This window comes from Capsicum annuum, chromosome 3, assembly GCF_002878395.1.
Source record: "Capsicum annuum cultivar UCD-10X-F1 chromosome 3, UCD10Xv1.1, whole genome shotgun sequence".
Taxonomy (NCBI): Eukaryota; Viridiplantae; Streptophyta; class Magnoliopsida; order Solanales; family Solanaceae; genus Capsicum; species Capsicum annuum.
This window is the reverse complement of record NC_061113.1, coordinates 100,547,075-100,563,290: the sequence shown is the minus strand read 5'-3', so window position 1 is coordinate 100,563,290 and position 16,216 is coordinate 100,547,075.

Below are 16,216 nucleotides of genomic sequence, written 5' to 3'. Positions count from 1 at the left end.
AAGATTTACAAGTGTTTGATGAGGTGCCTTAGAAAGTAAATTATGAATATGTGGCCATTGTTGTGCCTTCAAGATTTATGTTATGCTTTACTATTTATGCTATCGAGTACTAGGGGTATTTAATACCCGATAATTTAGCTGTATACCTAGAGCCAATATCAGTTACAGAATAGTCTCAGTTAGCTCATGGTCAGTGGTACTTTTAGTTAGTTCCAGAATCCAGGAAAAACTCAGTAAACTCAGTACTAATCCAGTCCATTTTAGTAACAGTTCAGTCAAGCCTAGTATGAACTAGGAAATCAGTTCAGTATCTATAAATTAGAAGTAGGATTCAGCACCGAGTGAACCTAAGGATGGGGACTCACCTGCCAGTAGAGGGTGTGACTCTTAGAAGGAATCCTTGCATTCTAGAACTACATAGCCAAAATAGGTTTAGACATTAAACCTGCCAGTCTAGGGTTGATGAGGTGTTTTAACCTGTTAGTTGAGGGTTTCACCGTTCTCATTAGAGTACCTGCCAGATAAGGGTATCTCTTCAATTGTCTTTACCCATGGTGCGGTACTATCGCCCTTCCAACAGGGGTTACAGGTTGGACCTATAAATATATTCAAAAAAAGGGTATGTCGGTTAGATAATTACCTCCCACAGTCTCAGTTTCAGATTCAGTCTTAGATTAAAACTCAATATAGTTCTACAAACTTCAGGACTGTCAGATATAGTCATCCAGATAATTAGTAATGTAGTATCAGTAAACTCAGATATCAATAAATTAGTATTTAGACTCAGTATACAGTATCATCACAATTTCAGTTACAGTCTACGTATTGATGTATGCACTCCTATTCAGTCATATTCATGTTATATAGTTAGTATTGTTCAGGCATTATGAACCCATACATTTCACCCTACCTCACTGAGCATACTAGTACATTCAAAGTGCTACGCATGCTTTTTGCACTATGATGTCTTATATTATAGGTTCAGACGCATGGGCCCCAGAGCATCCTCAGTAGTACAGCTTCTCAGCAGACAACGTAGTGGTGAGTCCTTATATTTCGAGGACATGATTATTTTTAGTATTTTACTTATTTCAATAGTCAGTCGGAGTTAGTTAGGGACTTGTCCCATCAACTCCATATTTCAGACAGTTTATAGGCTTATCAGACTAGAATATTTTCAGACAGTTGTTTTCCAGCATTCTATTTTTTGTATACAGTATTGTTTTTAGATTGAACCTTATGGCAGTTCTATATTTTGTTATTATAGTGTCTTTATTATTCAGTGCTTACAGCAGGTACCAGTCATGGGTTAGCTAGTGGTCCTTCGGGATTGTTAGCACCGTGTAGCATCCGGGGTGCAGACTCGAAGTGTTACAGTATCAGTACATTGTATTGACTTTGTTTGCACTATATCTTTTGTATGATGTAGATCTAGGTACACAAGTATAAGATTTGCTTATAGACATTCAATAATACCTAACATTCAACTTATTGGGGAGGACTCCCATCATCAAGGAAGTGCAGAGTTACTTTTAGTTTTCGTACCAGTTAGTTTAGACTTTTGATTCAATAAAGGTTAAATGGCATTGTCCTGGTTGACCTTATGCTACTAGTAGAGGCTTTACTAGACAGGAAATTATTAAGTAATGATAGTCATTCATTTATTCCAGTCATGTCTTAATAAAGATTGTTTCTTTTTAATTTAGTTCATAATTATTGTTAATGTTTCCTCTCTTTTTTCATTATTTATATTATATTATAGAGGTGGCATGCCAAGGGTTATAGACCAATAGTGAGTAGTTAGTTATGGCTTATGGGTGAGGTATAGACTCAAATTGTGCCAGTAATTTTAGGATAATAAGTTGTCATTATTTTGAGCCTTAAATGTATTTCAGAGCATATAGTCCAATATTGGACCATTTAAATTGCTATTAGTCGTACCTGTCATTTTTGCTTATTAGTGCCACTATTTTCATGTATCCTATATTTTTTAATTATTTATTAGGTACAATTTTATAATATATTATTATATTTGAATGATAGTTGTCACGCCTCAAATCTAAATGAGGCGGACCAATTTCGTGTCTTAACTTAAATATCATAATTTGACCGAGATAATTAACTTTACGTGAACATTCATAAAGCTCAGATTAGACTCTTGAATAGGTGTAGTGGACGTTGTCTATATATTTACCCAACAAAGAGTTGGGGTCGAATTCATAGGGAACAATGTACGTTGTGATCTAGTAAGCTTGAAATAAAAGAGACTTGCTAAATTCAAACCTGAGATACAAGTATTTGGAGAGTTTTGATAATAAACGTGAACACGGATAAAATCAATATAAAATATAAGCAATTGATCAATGTCTATCACAAGGATGGAAAATAAGGTATATGACATGGGAATCAAATCTATCAATGAGACATCATATTCAATTAACTACTCTAAATTTAATCACGGATCGAGTAAATTAGCCTTGGATTCAATATCACTCACTAACGTATATCAGCCCGTGAGGGTTTAGTCCTCACTTGCTCTGTCAAACAAAGCTTAGAAGAATGAAGTACAAAACCAATTTTGGGCTAAGCTAGGATTTGGCTATGTATAGCATCAAATTCCATAAGATGAGCCATACGGCCCAAATTACGCTAAATTAATCTTTTCCAACCTCAATTAGCTATATCAAGCATTAATTGAAGTATATAGGCAACACCCACTCCAATCTCATATTTCAAGCTCAACTAGAGTAGAAATGGTGGAACACAAGATTAATTTAGATAAACAAAATCTATTCTCAAATCAAGAGTCATCAATTAATACAAAAGCATAAGATAGAATTCAAACTCAAACTCACTATCCAAGCATTGCATTATGTCTAACAACAAATACTCAAATACCACAGTTAAATTACACCCAAATAGTCTAACAAAGAAATTAACAATACAAAACTTTAATCTTTAATTTCAAAAATGTTAGGTTAAGAACCCTAGCCTCCAATAGTGTAGATTATGCCAAAGATGTCTTGGAATGGCTTAGGATCGAGTATTTAATGAATTGGGATCCAAAAATATGAAATTCCATAACTGCCCTTAAAAATCCTCCCAATAACCGCTATAGCGGACCAAAAGTCACTAAAGTAGTCGTGTTGACTTTAACTAACCGCTAAAGCAATAAAGTTGGTCGTTAAAATGGTCCTTTGAATTTGACTAGCAGATTGCTAAAATGGTCATTTAGGCACTAAAGCGTCCATTGACCAGCCTTGACTGGCCGCTAAAATGATTAGATGGATGCTAAATTGTCATTGACTAGTGTTTGACCTTCCACTAAAGCGCCAAATTGGTGCTAAAACGTCATTGACTAGGTGTTTGACCTTCTGCTAAAATACCCCTCTGGCTGCTTTAGCGGTACCTAAGGACCTTTTTCTGCATATTTTCTAGGCCTGTTCTTTTTATCTCAATCTTATTCCCTTTCATTAGAACTTCTTGTAACACCAACTTAAAGATATTGCTTGACCTCAAGGAAAAGAACATCCAAACTAGTGAGGCTATCAAATTAAGCTCAACACCAAAGTCAACACTTTTACCTCACACGGGCACAATGATTATGACTTTGGTTGGTTCTAACAATTAGTCAACAAGCATTTAAGTTGCTAATCAAACAACTCCCTCAAATTTAAACACATTTCAAGAACACAATGGAATTTTAAGAAAAATCCAGTAACAACAATCAATTCTTAAGAAATGACTCACAATCAATAGTCATTCAAGTAGGCTTCTTTGCCCTATTTTCAGAATGTATCAACTTCACCAATCTATCCTAGTTTACATGCCTTCTCATGAACGAAAGTCCCAAAAGCACACTATATTTACAATACTTAACAAGGGACAAATACTCAAACACTCATATTCACACTCACAAAGAACTTCTAATGCAAACAAGTATCTTACCATATGTTTGCCCTTATTTTTGATTGCTACTAACTCAAAAACACTTGGTTGGAGATCTCAAAGGACTTTCTCTAGCTTGTAATGTGAGCTCAGGGAAAGGTAGGATAAGCATTTAGGATAAAAGTGACCACCATCCTTGAACTCCATAAAACACAATATAAACCAAACTTGGATTATTGGCCACTTCATTTTTATACAACACAAGTGCCTACCTTTTTCATTTTAGCTCATCCATTTATTGAAAGCATTCTCTTTTTCTTTTATTTTGCATTCTCTCTCTTTTTTTCTTTTTCTTTCCTTTCTTTTTCTCCTTCATTTTCAATCATTAATTTTCTTTAAGGCACTTATTTACAAAACCATGGTACATAATAACCTCTTCCAAGTTCCACCACACCCCCAACTTAAGTTTTTAGCCTCAAGTTGGCAATTTTAAGTTAAAGAAGGGTATGGTTCAAGAGAGAAAAATTTCAAAGGTTCAAGGCTTGTAGTATGGCTACCAAAAAAGGTTAATAGCCTTAAATAAGGTAACTAGTGATATCATGCATGCACGGGTAGGATTTTAAGACTAAAGTGGTTTCCAACAATCACAAATAAGCTTAAAATCATTTCACCAACTACGTATAATAAAGACTATCATTGAAAGACCAACGGTGCAAGTTCTCGATGATACAAGCAAGCACAAAAATTATTTAACAAAGACTCACCGCACATGGCATGCAAACTATTATAGAAGAATTGATTTCACTTCCTACTTAAGAACAAAAGGAGTCATTTTCCATATTACCACCAACTAAAGAATTACGAGCCATGAAAAGGTCAAAGCGTTGTCACAACATCATTCATTTCCATGTACTTATTTTTGACAAAATTTTTAGATGGTGGGGTATGCTCATTTCACATTTCACAATGCAAGACTAACTATTGTTAGTACCAAACAAGTCATAATATCTTATTTCGGCTCCAACAAGGCCAATAATGCTACAGATACTCAGACTTCATTATAATTACAATTTCAACCCCAATTCACAGTGCTTCGGGTACTCAAACTTCCCCTGTACAAACAACACCAACACCCAAAAATGATGATTTTTCCTTAAGAATATCATCACTCAATGTATCATAAGGAAATGACCATCCAAAATAAATGCCAAAAGAAAGACTAATCTAGAATTAAAAACAAAAGAAAAAAGTAAAAAATCCAAAAAAATCCAAATAAAGCATAAGACCGATAAGGGCACATAATATCCATAACAATACATCATAAATATCCAAATAACAATATCAAATGAATACAAAATACAAATATAAGGCATCCCTAACTAAAAACATCACAGTGTCCTCATTGCATAACATCAAAACATAAGAAAGTAAAAGGGCTTCCTGAATCTATGTCCCTAGATCTCATCACTGTCTTTTGGTTCAACTCAACATCAACATCTTCATACCAATGCACGGGAACATCATTATCTTCCACTTGCCTAAAAGAGTGGAGTGGATCTCTAGGATTCAACACCTTCCACAATGCCTTTACACCCTTCTACATCCGAGTGAAGAATTTGTCCTACTTTTTTCCTCTTCTCTTCATCTTCTTGTAAGACTTACTCAACTCTTACTGCAACCTTGACAAGTCAGTGTATGCTTTATCCAACCTCAAAATATGAGCCCTCTATCTCCTCTAGTCATCTAAGAACCTATCATAATCTCTTTGTAGGACATAGAAGGTGGGACCCTCAAAAGTCTCACCAGGTCCTGTGGTCAGTCTAGAAACCAACTCTCAACTATCCATAATTTATTAGTCAACACCTCAAATTTTCCCATGAATGATGGCCTACATGAGTTTGTCTCCACTTGAGATGACTTCCCAAAATCTATATTTTTTTTTTACTTTTAGTGAATGTCCCTTCACCCTACTTCTTCAATGGAAAGATTGGTGTTGATGGTTTAACCCAATTGTCTCCCTCAAACTCCTCTACTCCAACCCATCTACATAATTCAGTGATCAATGAAGAAAAAATAAGAAATGGGTCATCATGTACCTTAAATTCCTTTAGCTCCCAGATGAAGAAGTGACCACCATTCACCAAAATGTTATCTAGAAAACAAGAGACCATTCGTGCCCTTACTAAGAGGATAGTGAATATGTTGCTACTTGGCGATACTCGGCTATAGATAATAGAAATCTAGCTCCTAGGCTAAGTTGTGAATTCCTTAGCTGTGATTCATGCCTTTGTCTCCACCACTGCACTCTCTTTCCCAAACAAAGCTTCGATACCAACCAACTTCCTAGGTTACAATCCTTTATCGTGAATTCAGAAGGGTCGAAGTTTGGCAACCCATGGATTTCATTAATCATCTCTGTCCCAAAGTGAATATTTGGTCACTGGATTATTAAACTTTACAACCTTGAGGTTAGCAAAATCTTTGGCCACGGATTAGTGGTTCTGAGACATTTTAGCATCCCTCGCTTTAGCAGCCCTGGGATGCTTTAGCGGGCCTCGCTATAGCATTTGGAGGCCGCTTTAGCGGTCTTTTGTCCCCAAAAATGCCAAACTCAGATTTGAAACTTTTTTGCATAAATATGTTAACATATGATTTACAATCCAAGAAATAAAAAATATACTCATAATCACTTATCAATTCATGAGGAACCAAAGAACAACTCTCAAAATTTTATTTAAGCAAATCATCAAACAGTTGGTGTGAATTTAGATTCTTAATCATTTTGAATACATTTGGGTACTCAAGACTTCCCCAATTATTTAAACACCAAGATATTTGCTACTTGAATTAATTTATACACAAATATTACTTGAATTAAAGCACAAGATATAAAAAAACACCCAAATTTATCCCCAATCAACTAACTAATAAGGAATTTTCCCAATCAAATAAAAGAGTAAGAGGCATGCCTAAAGTTGTGTGCAAGGAATGCTGATGTAGAGAAATTTGAAATATTTTTAGAGTGATTGGAATGAATGGAATTTGGATATTTAAGAGTATAAGTAGAAATGAATTATTTTCAACTCTTCATATTTCTTGGGCCTTTTTTAACCGTCGGGTACCGCTTTAGCGTATCAAAGGCTTTTTTAGCACCCACTACTTTAGTGGTAAAAGGGCCACTTTAGCTCCCTTAAACCATTACATAGCAGTCTGCTTTAGTGGACAAATGGTCCTCTTTAGTATCCTTGACCTCTAATTGATGATCCTCTTTAGTGGACTATCATCTGCTTTAGCAGCTTCTTACTGCTTTATGGTATTAGAGGCTTTGTCAATTTCTTGAGCAGATCCTATTTTGCATGTCCAGGACCTCTTTTTGAATCACGCTCATTTCAATCATCATGTTTTATCCTAACCTATTTAAATCACTTCCAAAAAATCCAAAATTTTGTGGGTTAGTCAAAAATAAAATCCTAAAGTATTCTACACTTTAAAATTCAAGGGATAAATGTAAGATTTTGGAACCTGATGGGTTGCCTCCCATCTAGCACTTGATTTAGTGTCACGATTGGATGCACACAACCTCAACATTTATGTGTATACTTAGAGAATTTAAATCTTCATCCCAACATTAGATCAACATCTCTTTGAGGTACTTGGGGAAAAGCTAAGGAAGCAACGAGACTAACTCTATCCTGCCACTTTGAAGACTTGAATGGCTTACCCAAATTTACATTAGACTTCCGTGTAGGCTCGTTGAGAATTGGTGAGAACATCAATAAACTACTATTAATACACCACATGTTGGACTTTATGTCCTTCAAGTGAGGAACGTTATTTCACCCTCCTGGAATGAAAAATTCTAAAATATAGGGATTTTGTCCCTCATTTTCAAAATTCCTTATTTGTCCGGGTGGTTTGACTTTTATCCCATCCACCAGTTATAATGTCAAAAAGTGATTGGAATGAGGTTGCCTCCCTATTTACGGATTTGCATTTCTCTTGATATTCTCACCCAGAAATGAGCTAGAGTTTTCACAAAGGATTTGTTTGGTTTTTTCTTGTAACTTTAGTATCACTTATTCAATTTTGGCATTCTTCCTTATTTTGTTCAGTTGGTTGGAAAATCACCATGTATTCTTCAACATCAATCTCACCCTCATCTTCATGGGACAATGCTTTAACATAATCATGCATAATCATTTGACTTCAATTTGCACACCACATGCATCAATTCTTGCATTCAATTTAGCTTTAATTTTCGGGTAGCCATTTCAAATTAAATCCACACTTGACATTGCTCAACATGCAATTCAAGGGATTGATCCACCATTAGTAACATACTATTAAGTTGACCCTCATGGACTTTAAGTTTTTGAGCTTGATTCGTTAGCCTCACAATTTCTCCTTTGTCAAGTTTTTTTTTTTTTTTCATTTTGAGATTCAATTATCTCCTCCAAGAGTCCTTCCATGGAAAAATCAATATTTTCAAAGAAATAATCATCACCAAGTTGGACTAGATTCTACCATTTATCCAATACTTTTCCATATTTTTCATTCTTCTCCATTGTGTCCTTCAACATCGCCTCTATTTGCTTTCTTGGGAAGTCTGAGATTTCTTCTTCTTCTAGTTGAGCCACTTCTTTACTTTGGTAACTTCCATTTGAGTCATCCACATTTTGGCTCAACCACATGGCTTGAAATCTCTTCTTCAACAACTTTATTTTAAGGATTAGGCATATACATGGCACTTGTAAGATTAGCATCCTCACAAACTCCTTCTTTTTTTTCACATTCCTTTCCAAATGTTGCCATGGATTGATGCAAGAGACGTATATCCTCTCCTATTGTATTCACCCAGTCCAAGATATTTTATAGTATTGCTTCAACACCTTTGTGTCTGACACGTTGTTCTTCCTTTGTCACATCATGAGACATATTAATCTCATAAGAAGAACTAGCATTTTCGTTAGCATAACTAGGGAAGGGGGCATAATAATTTGGATAATTACTCCAATATCCATCTTAACCATCATATAAATAAAAATTATACTGTTAATAGGATTGATATGGTGTACACACTTCTCTCCCAGGAGCATATTTATAATCTTGCAAAAAATGGGATCCTCCATAATAAGGACATAGATCATCAAGATAAGATTTAAATCCACCAACTCATTTTCATTCCATGATGCCATGGTGACAAATAAACAAGAAAACTCTACCTAACACAATAAACAAAATAAAATCACAAAAATATATTCACAAGTTTGAATCAAAGAAAGTAAGCTAAAACTCCAAATTAGCTCAATATGCCAAATTTTTCCTCGGCAACGATGCTATTTTGATAATGCTCAGATTACACTCTTGAATATATGTAGCAGACATTGTCAATATATTTACCCAACAAAGATTTAGGGTCGAATCCACAGGAACAATGTGTGTTGTGATTGAGTAGCTCAAAATTGAAGTTACTTGCTAAATTTCAACCTAAGATACAAGTATTTTAGGGTTTTTTTGAACACGAATAAAATCAATATAAAATATGAGTGATTGATCAATGGATATCACAATGATGGAAGATAAGATATATGATACAAGAATCAAATCTATCAATGAGACATTATATTCAATTAACTACTCTGAATTTAATCACATAATGAGAAATTAGCCTTGGATTCAATATCACCCACTCATGTTTGTTGACCATTGAGGGATTAGTCCTCACTTGTTCTGTCAAACAAAGCTTAGAAGCATGAAGTACAAAACCAATTTTGAGCTACGATAGGATTTGTCTATGTCTAGAATCAAATTCTATAAGATGGGTCATACGACCCAAATCATATTAAATTAATTTTTCCCAACCTCAATTAGCTCTGTAAGGTATTAATGTAGGTAGATGGGCAACACCCACTCTAATATCCTCTTTTGAGCTCAACTATAGTAGGAATGGTGGAACACGAAATTAATTTAGATAAACAAAAACCATTCTCAAATCAAGAATAATTAATTTATATAAAAAGATAAGATAGAATTAAAACAAACTCAATATCCAAGTATTGCATTATGTCTAACAACAAATACTCAAATACCAAAGTTAAATTACACCTAAATAGTCTAAATAAAGCAAGGAACGAAGAAATATTTAAGAAATTAATAATACAAAACTTCAATCTTTAATTCCAAGGGTGCTAAGTTAAGAACCCTAGCCTCCAACACTGTAGATTATGCCAAAGATGTCTTGGAATGGCTTGGGATCAAGTATTTGATGACTTAGGATCCAAAAAAATAAATTCCTTAGCTTCCCATAAGAATCTACCTAATGACCTCTAAAGTATACCAATAGGTCGCTAATGGGGTCGTGTTGACTTTGATTGATCGCTAAAGCGGTCAAGTTGGCTGCTAAAGCGGTCTTTTGATTTTGACTGCCTAACCACTAAAGCGGTCAAGTTGGCCGCTAAAGTGCCTATTGACCAGCCATGAATGACCTCTAAGGTGGTCAGATGGGCTCTAAAGCGCCATTGACTCAGAGTTTGACCTTATGCTAAAGCGCCAGTTTGTTACTAAAGAGATAGATGACTCTAAAGCTCCATTGACTAGATATCTGACCTTCTGCTAAAGCACCCCTAGGCCGCTTAGCGGTACCTGGGAGCCTTTTTCTACACATTTTTCTGACCTTTCCTTTTCTGTTCATCTCATTCCCTTTCATTAAAAATTCTTGAAACAAAAAAAATACCTGAAATAAAGACCATTCAAAGGTTTATTAGCCTCACATTATCACTTAACAACAATAAAGCATATGAAACGAGATATAAATATATGGCAAAATCACCACTCATCCAACATACGTACTAACATATTTGTAACTAATATAAAATAGTGTCTCAGACCATTAAATGGAATGAAAAGATACATCTTTTATACATATGGAAGTCATCAGTACAAAATACTAAGTCAGGGGGCCTCATAGGGCAATACTGGAGCCTTAACAAAAAGTATATGAACATAACATTTACATATAGGGTATGAAAGTTCTACTACACTACATGAATTTTGAAAGTGTCTTGGCAACTCCCAACATACTCAAAATCTCTTTATAAATAACATGGAACAAATAAGGCCCCAAATAGTAGTGGCTCACTAACTCTAGCAGAATGTTTGAGAGGGATATTTGTCAATGCAACCTGTCACTTTAAATGTCTGCACCTATAATGTGAGTGCATGCTCTTAACAAAAAATATGTGAATACATAGGGAATAGTACTCATGTATAATACATAAAAAAACCCAATACCATAATAGAAAGGGCATCTCAAAGAGACTACTAGCATACCACAGCTCTATGATGCATCATGTGAAAACATATCAACTTTAAAGTAATTTCTCAAGTGACATAAGAAAATGTAACTGTAAATATTTTATGATAAAATACTTTGATGCAACATCTGAATACATTAGCTTTTAACCTATATATAGCTTTTTCATGAACTTCATACTTTGATCTTAAAGCATATACAACGTTATCAAAAATATTATACTTTGGTCTTTGAATATACATATATTTCTCATGGAGAGATATTAGTCGATGACATATGCGAATGTATAATAAATTTTCATGTTTACCTCATGACGTCCAATCAACATCCAATTTATTGAGCCACCATGCCACGATTTGGAATGGGTCCTAGGAAGCATGTATATAACATAATTTGCATCCTAATCATGAAAATACACCCTAGTTAATAGAAACTATCTAACACATGATATTAGCCCATGATCATAACTTTACACTTATGTGTGTAGACTTAGATATTCAATTCTTCATTCAACACTTTCTCAGTTTCTTAGAGTGCTCCTAAAATAAATACTATATAGTTTGACACATGTGTCCCTTTCATAGAATCAAATTTGTGGTTCAATAGCCTATGATGTCAAATCATAATTTATGACTTAATAGCTTATAATCTATGTGGATTTTTAGCCTTAAATATTTGTGGCTCAAATATTTAGGGTTTAATAGCTTATCATAGTAGAAATAGGTGGCTCAATGACTACTTTATAAAACATTAAATAAACCTTTTAGGTAAAAACATGAACCTAATCAATATATATATGTTTAACAAACTTTGTAAAACTTATTAAACTTGAGACATTTAGAACATACTGACATTAAAGACATATGACTATATGAGTAACTATTTGATGTAGGTCTAATACACACTCATTTTCACTATTTGTAACCCATATATAAGCTTGTTTTGAGGATGTTTTGTCCTAATACTTGTAGTTTATGCTTTATTTCATGATATATCACTTATACAAGGTGTTTGTGCAGTTTTGATGAAAGAAGCCAAAATAAACCATAATGGAGTTCAAAAAGTTCTAAATTGAGGTCTAGAACAAAGGAAAAGGTTGTAAAGCAAGATCTATAGAAAAAAGGGGTTTTAAAATACACCCTTTTTAGAGTTTATGCATGGTGAAAGAAGAATATTAGGGGCTAGCAAAAGGAGAGCACAACGTGAACCCCATAGCCAGCAAAGGAAGCTCATACAATGAGCTAGTCTAGTGCAAAAGGAAATTTTCTTCCTTTCCTAGTTTGACTTAAAGGGGCTATCATAAGAATCAAATTACCTGAATAAACAAGAAAATAATGTGAAAGTGAAAATAATAAAATTGAAGACAAGAAACGATAGGTGAAATTTGATAATAAAATCTCCAATTTTGAGATTAAGTACTAAGAATCCTAATTTATCTTAGTATTATTCCAAATTAGTAGATTAAGACTAATTATGTTACTAATAAAGTCAATTCAAGAACTTAGATCAAAATTTATATAGACCCCTGTTTTTAAGAAATTAGAGGCAACAATTAGTATAAGACTAATCACCTTCTTTAATTTACTTTAATAAAATCAAAAGATATCAAGTTATGAATTAATCTTACTTCTTAAAGAATCATTCTTATAAGGTCGCAAGATAAATTTCAAGTAGGCACACATAAAGGTGTAAAAAAGTGAAACTTTCAATTAATAATAATGTTGTTTTTAAAATATAAAAATAAAACCCTATATATAGGGGAAAATTGTTTCAAATAGCATGGGATTAGGAACTACTTTTACAGAAATATTAAATAAAAATTAATTGGAAAACTTTAAACTAAAAAAATATGTAAAAATAACATCAAAAAGTATCCCCTAAGTAATCAAGAAAAGCTCCCAAATTTAATCAAAACCCACGCGGGTCCGATCTTCTTCTAATTGGGCTTAGACTTTGAATTCTGAAATATATGTACCACTTAGCCTGTTCTTTTCCATAACTCTTGGACTGTTACACGATAAAATTCTTCTTGGGATAATTCTTAGATCCTTTTCCACAATAAGAATCTTTTTAATTCTCTATTGAAACCTATCAACTTTAATGGAGATTTACCAGTGTGGATGATATCAGGTTCCTCTGGTGTTTTTAAATATTATAAATACCCTTTTAGTCATTTTTAATGTAAGTTTTGAAAGCTTGAGCCAAGTTAAAAGTTAAAAGCACAGAGGAGAACAAAGCTTCATCATAACTAGAGTTATCTCTTATACATTCTTACATAACATAATTGATTAAAATAGAGAAAAGACATAAAGCCACCGCTGAACTTGTTCGAGATTTGAAAGAAGACACTTTAACTTTGTGGGTGACCTATTACCTCATAAAAATTACACAGACCCTCGTAAATAGACCATTTTGATTGAATTTGAGCCTACACATCTGATGCGTGTGAATACATTAAACTTGATTGAAACAACCAATTATAAAATGTCAAGTGTAATTTATTTGTCAATTATTTTAAAACCTTATCTTCTCTTCTCTTTAAAAGACCGATTTCCACAAACTTCCATTGATATAGCCGTTGTATTTTTCAAGAAAAAAACTAAATCTATTCTCAAACCCTTCCCAACAAAATCATCCTTATAGGAAAGATGTTTTCATTTATGTTCTAATTTCTAAACAAATCAGCATTAAAAGCTTTAATTTCATCTCGATTTTCTTAAATTTTTTGAAACCAAGTTATATTTTGTGATTAGGTTTTGAGGAAAATATTTTTATCATATCAAATTACAATCTTGAATCGTATCTATAATGACGAGAATGATCCCATGTTATATGTGAAAATTCGATACAAACATGAGAAAGCTAAAAGGTTTTGGTCCTGTCCATGCTATCGTGTATGTCCTATACATATTATTTTTTCTTGTTTCTGTTAAATTGATTTATTTATGAATAATTTTAGGAGTAATCATGCAACTTCTTTTGATGGAGGGATCCCAAAAAATTAAATTTATGATCCAAGTAAGTTATTTTGATATTGGCAAAGAGAATCATGGAGTTGGAAGAAGCAAAAGAATTTTATGAAAGTAAAGAGAAATGGGTGGTGAAGGAGAAGAAGAAGATCAAATTTTATAATTGGAAGCTCATCTCTATGATTTTCATGGGTTTTCTATTTTAAAGCATTGCCAAGAATGTGAAGGATGGAAAATGTAGGTGTGTGCAATCAAAATTGTCATAGTCGTTCTCTTGTTCTACTTTACAAATAGTGTTTATATCTTTTATCTTGTCAGAATAGTAATAGCTTAACAAGATGTAATTTTGTTTGGTTGTGTAAGACTGTCATGACCCAAATCAGGGACTAGTCATGATGGGTATCTCAAGTCCATCGAGGATCGGAGACCACTCCCATTAGCCTAGCCAACTAGAACACAATAACTAGCAATGGATGAATTTCAAACAAATAGCAAGATAGAGCTGAGTTCAAACATATAATAAGATAGAGAAATCTATATGAAGAGAGATCTAAGAATCAATAACACAATCTACCCATACATTGTCCACAAAAGCCTCTAAGAAATAAAACATCTACCAAAGTCGAGACAGTCCTTAGACTATAACCAAATACCCACCGAAATAGTCTAAGACATAAATTATCATGATCCAAATCAGGGCCTAGTTGTGACAGGTATCTCAAGTCTGCCGTGGATCGGAAACCACCCCCTTCGCCTAATCCAACAGAACATAATATAACTATAGCAATGGAATTTCAAACATATCATAAGGAAGATATGTATGAATCAAAATAAGTCTAAGAATTCAACAACCAATCCAAATCCATAGTAATCCACAAAGACTCTAGACAATTGAATACCAATATTAGTCGGGAATTCCCCCGACAATAGCCAAAAATAAATTCAAAGGAAAAAGTCAATAATGTAAAGAAACCCAAAACATGAAATGAGTCTTCCAAAGTATGGAAGCTCACCACTTCAATCTGACTCACGAGCTATGCTATGATCACCTAGACACTATGCCGAAAAAAAGAAGTATGGCCATTCCCTTCATTTAGCAGTTGGAGCACTAGCATATAACTCAGGGATAAAGGATTAAATAATGCCATGATCCATAACACAGAAACCATTAAAAAAATTCACAACATCATATGTTATATATACAAATATATATATTATATGGAGAGAAAAGGGAACATGGCTTAGCATGAACTTTAAAACCTTAACCTAGACTGTGTAACTTGCCCTTCCTAAACCGGTACCCACAGGATATATAGGTTCATCTCCCCCTGCTGAGAGGGCCCCAGTGCTTGTTAGCTGCATAAATTGGAGAAAAATTGAGGAAAGGATAATGCCATATAGGCAACTAGCCATCCCAAAATATATCAAGTGTGACTTATGCACAAGGTCATCAAGACCAACCCTCACGTCGATAAATATGAGTTTCCAGTATTTGTCCCCCGAGACATCCACCTTCACAGCTTTGCTACCCAACCCCCATTAAGCCCATATTCAAATATTTAACACGTCACCCAACCATTACATTTAAGGAGTCAACCATTAAGGCATCATTAAGTGGTATCGTCATACCGACAATAACTTGCAAGCAATGTCATTAGCCAACCCTTTGGGGATTCCTTCGTACCCCCTACTCCATTATTAAAATCCACTTGGGCGATCCCATTGCACCTCATAAGTTTTTCAAAACCATCCTTAACCATTTTACAATTTATGCAATGCATTAGTTTTAAAGAAATAAGTCAAGCCAAATGATAATTCATATTCCAAAATCAATTATGCAAGTGGGTTGTGGTTATTATCAATTTCCATACCCAAAACCAATTATTTAGGGAATCCATAATACCCCTAAATTCATTCACCATTCCCATGCACCTTAATGAGTGTACAAACCAAAAATTCACGCATAATAAATTAAAATAAATCATGGAAAAACATTCAAACAATTAAGGTCCAAAACTCTCAACCCATATTTCAATAGCCAACATTA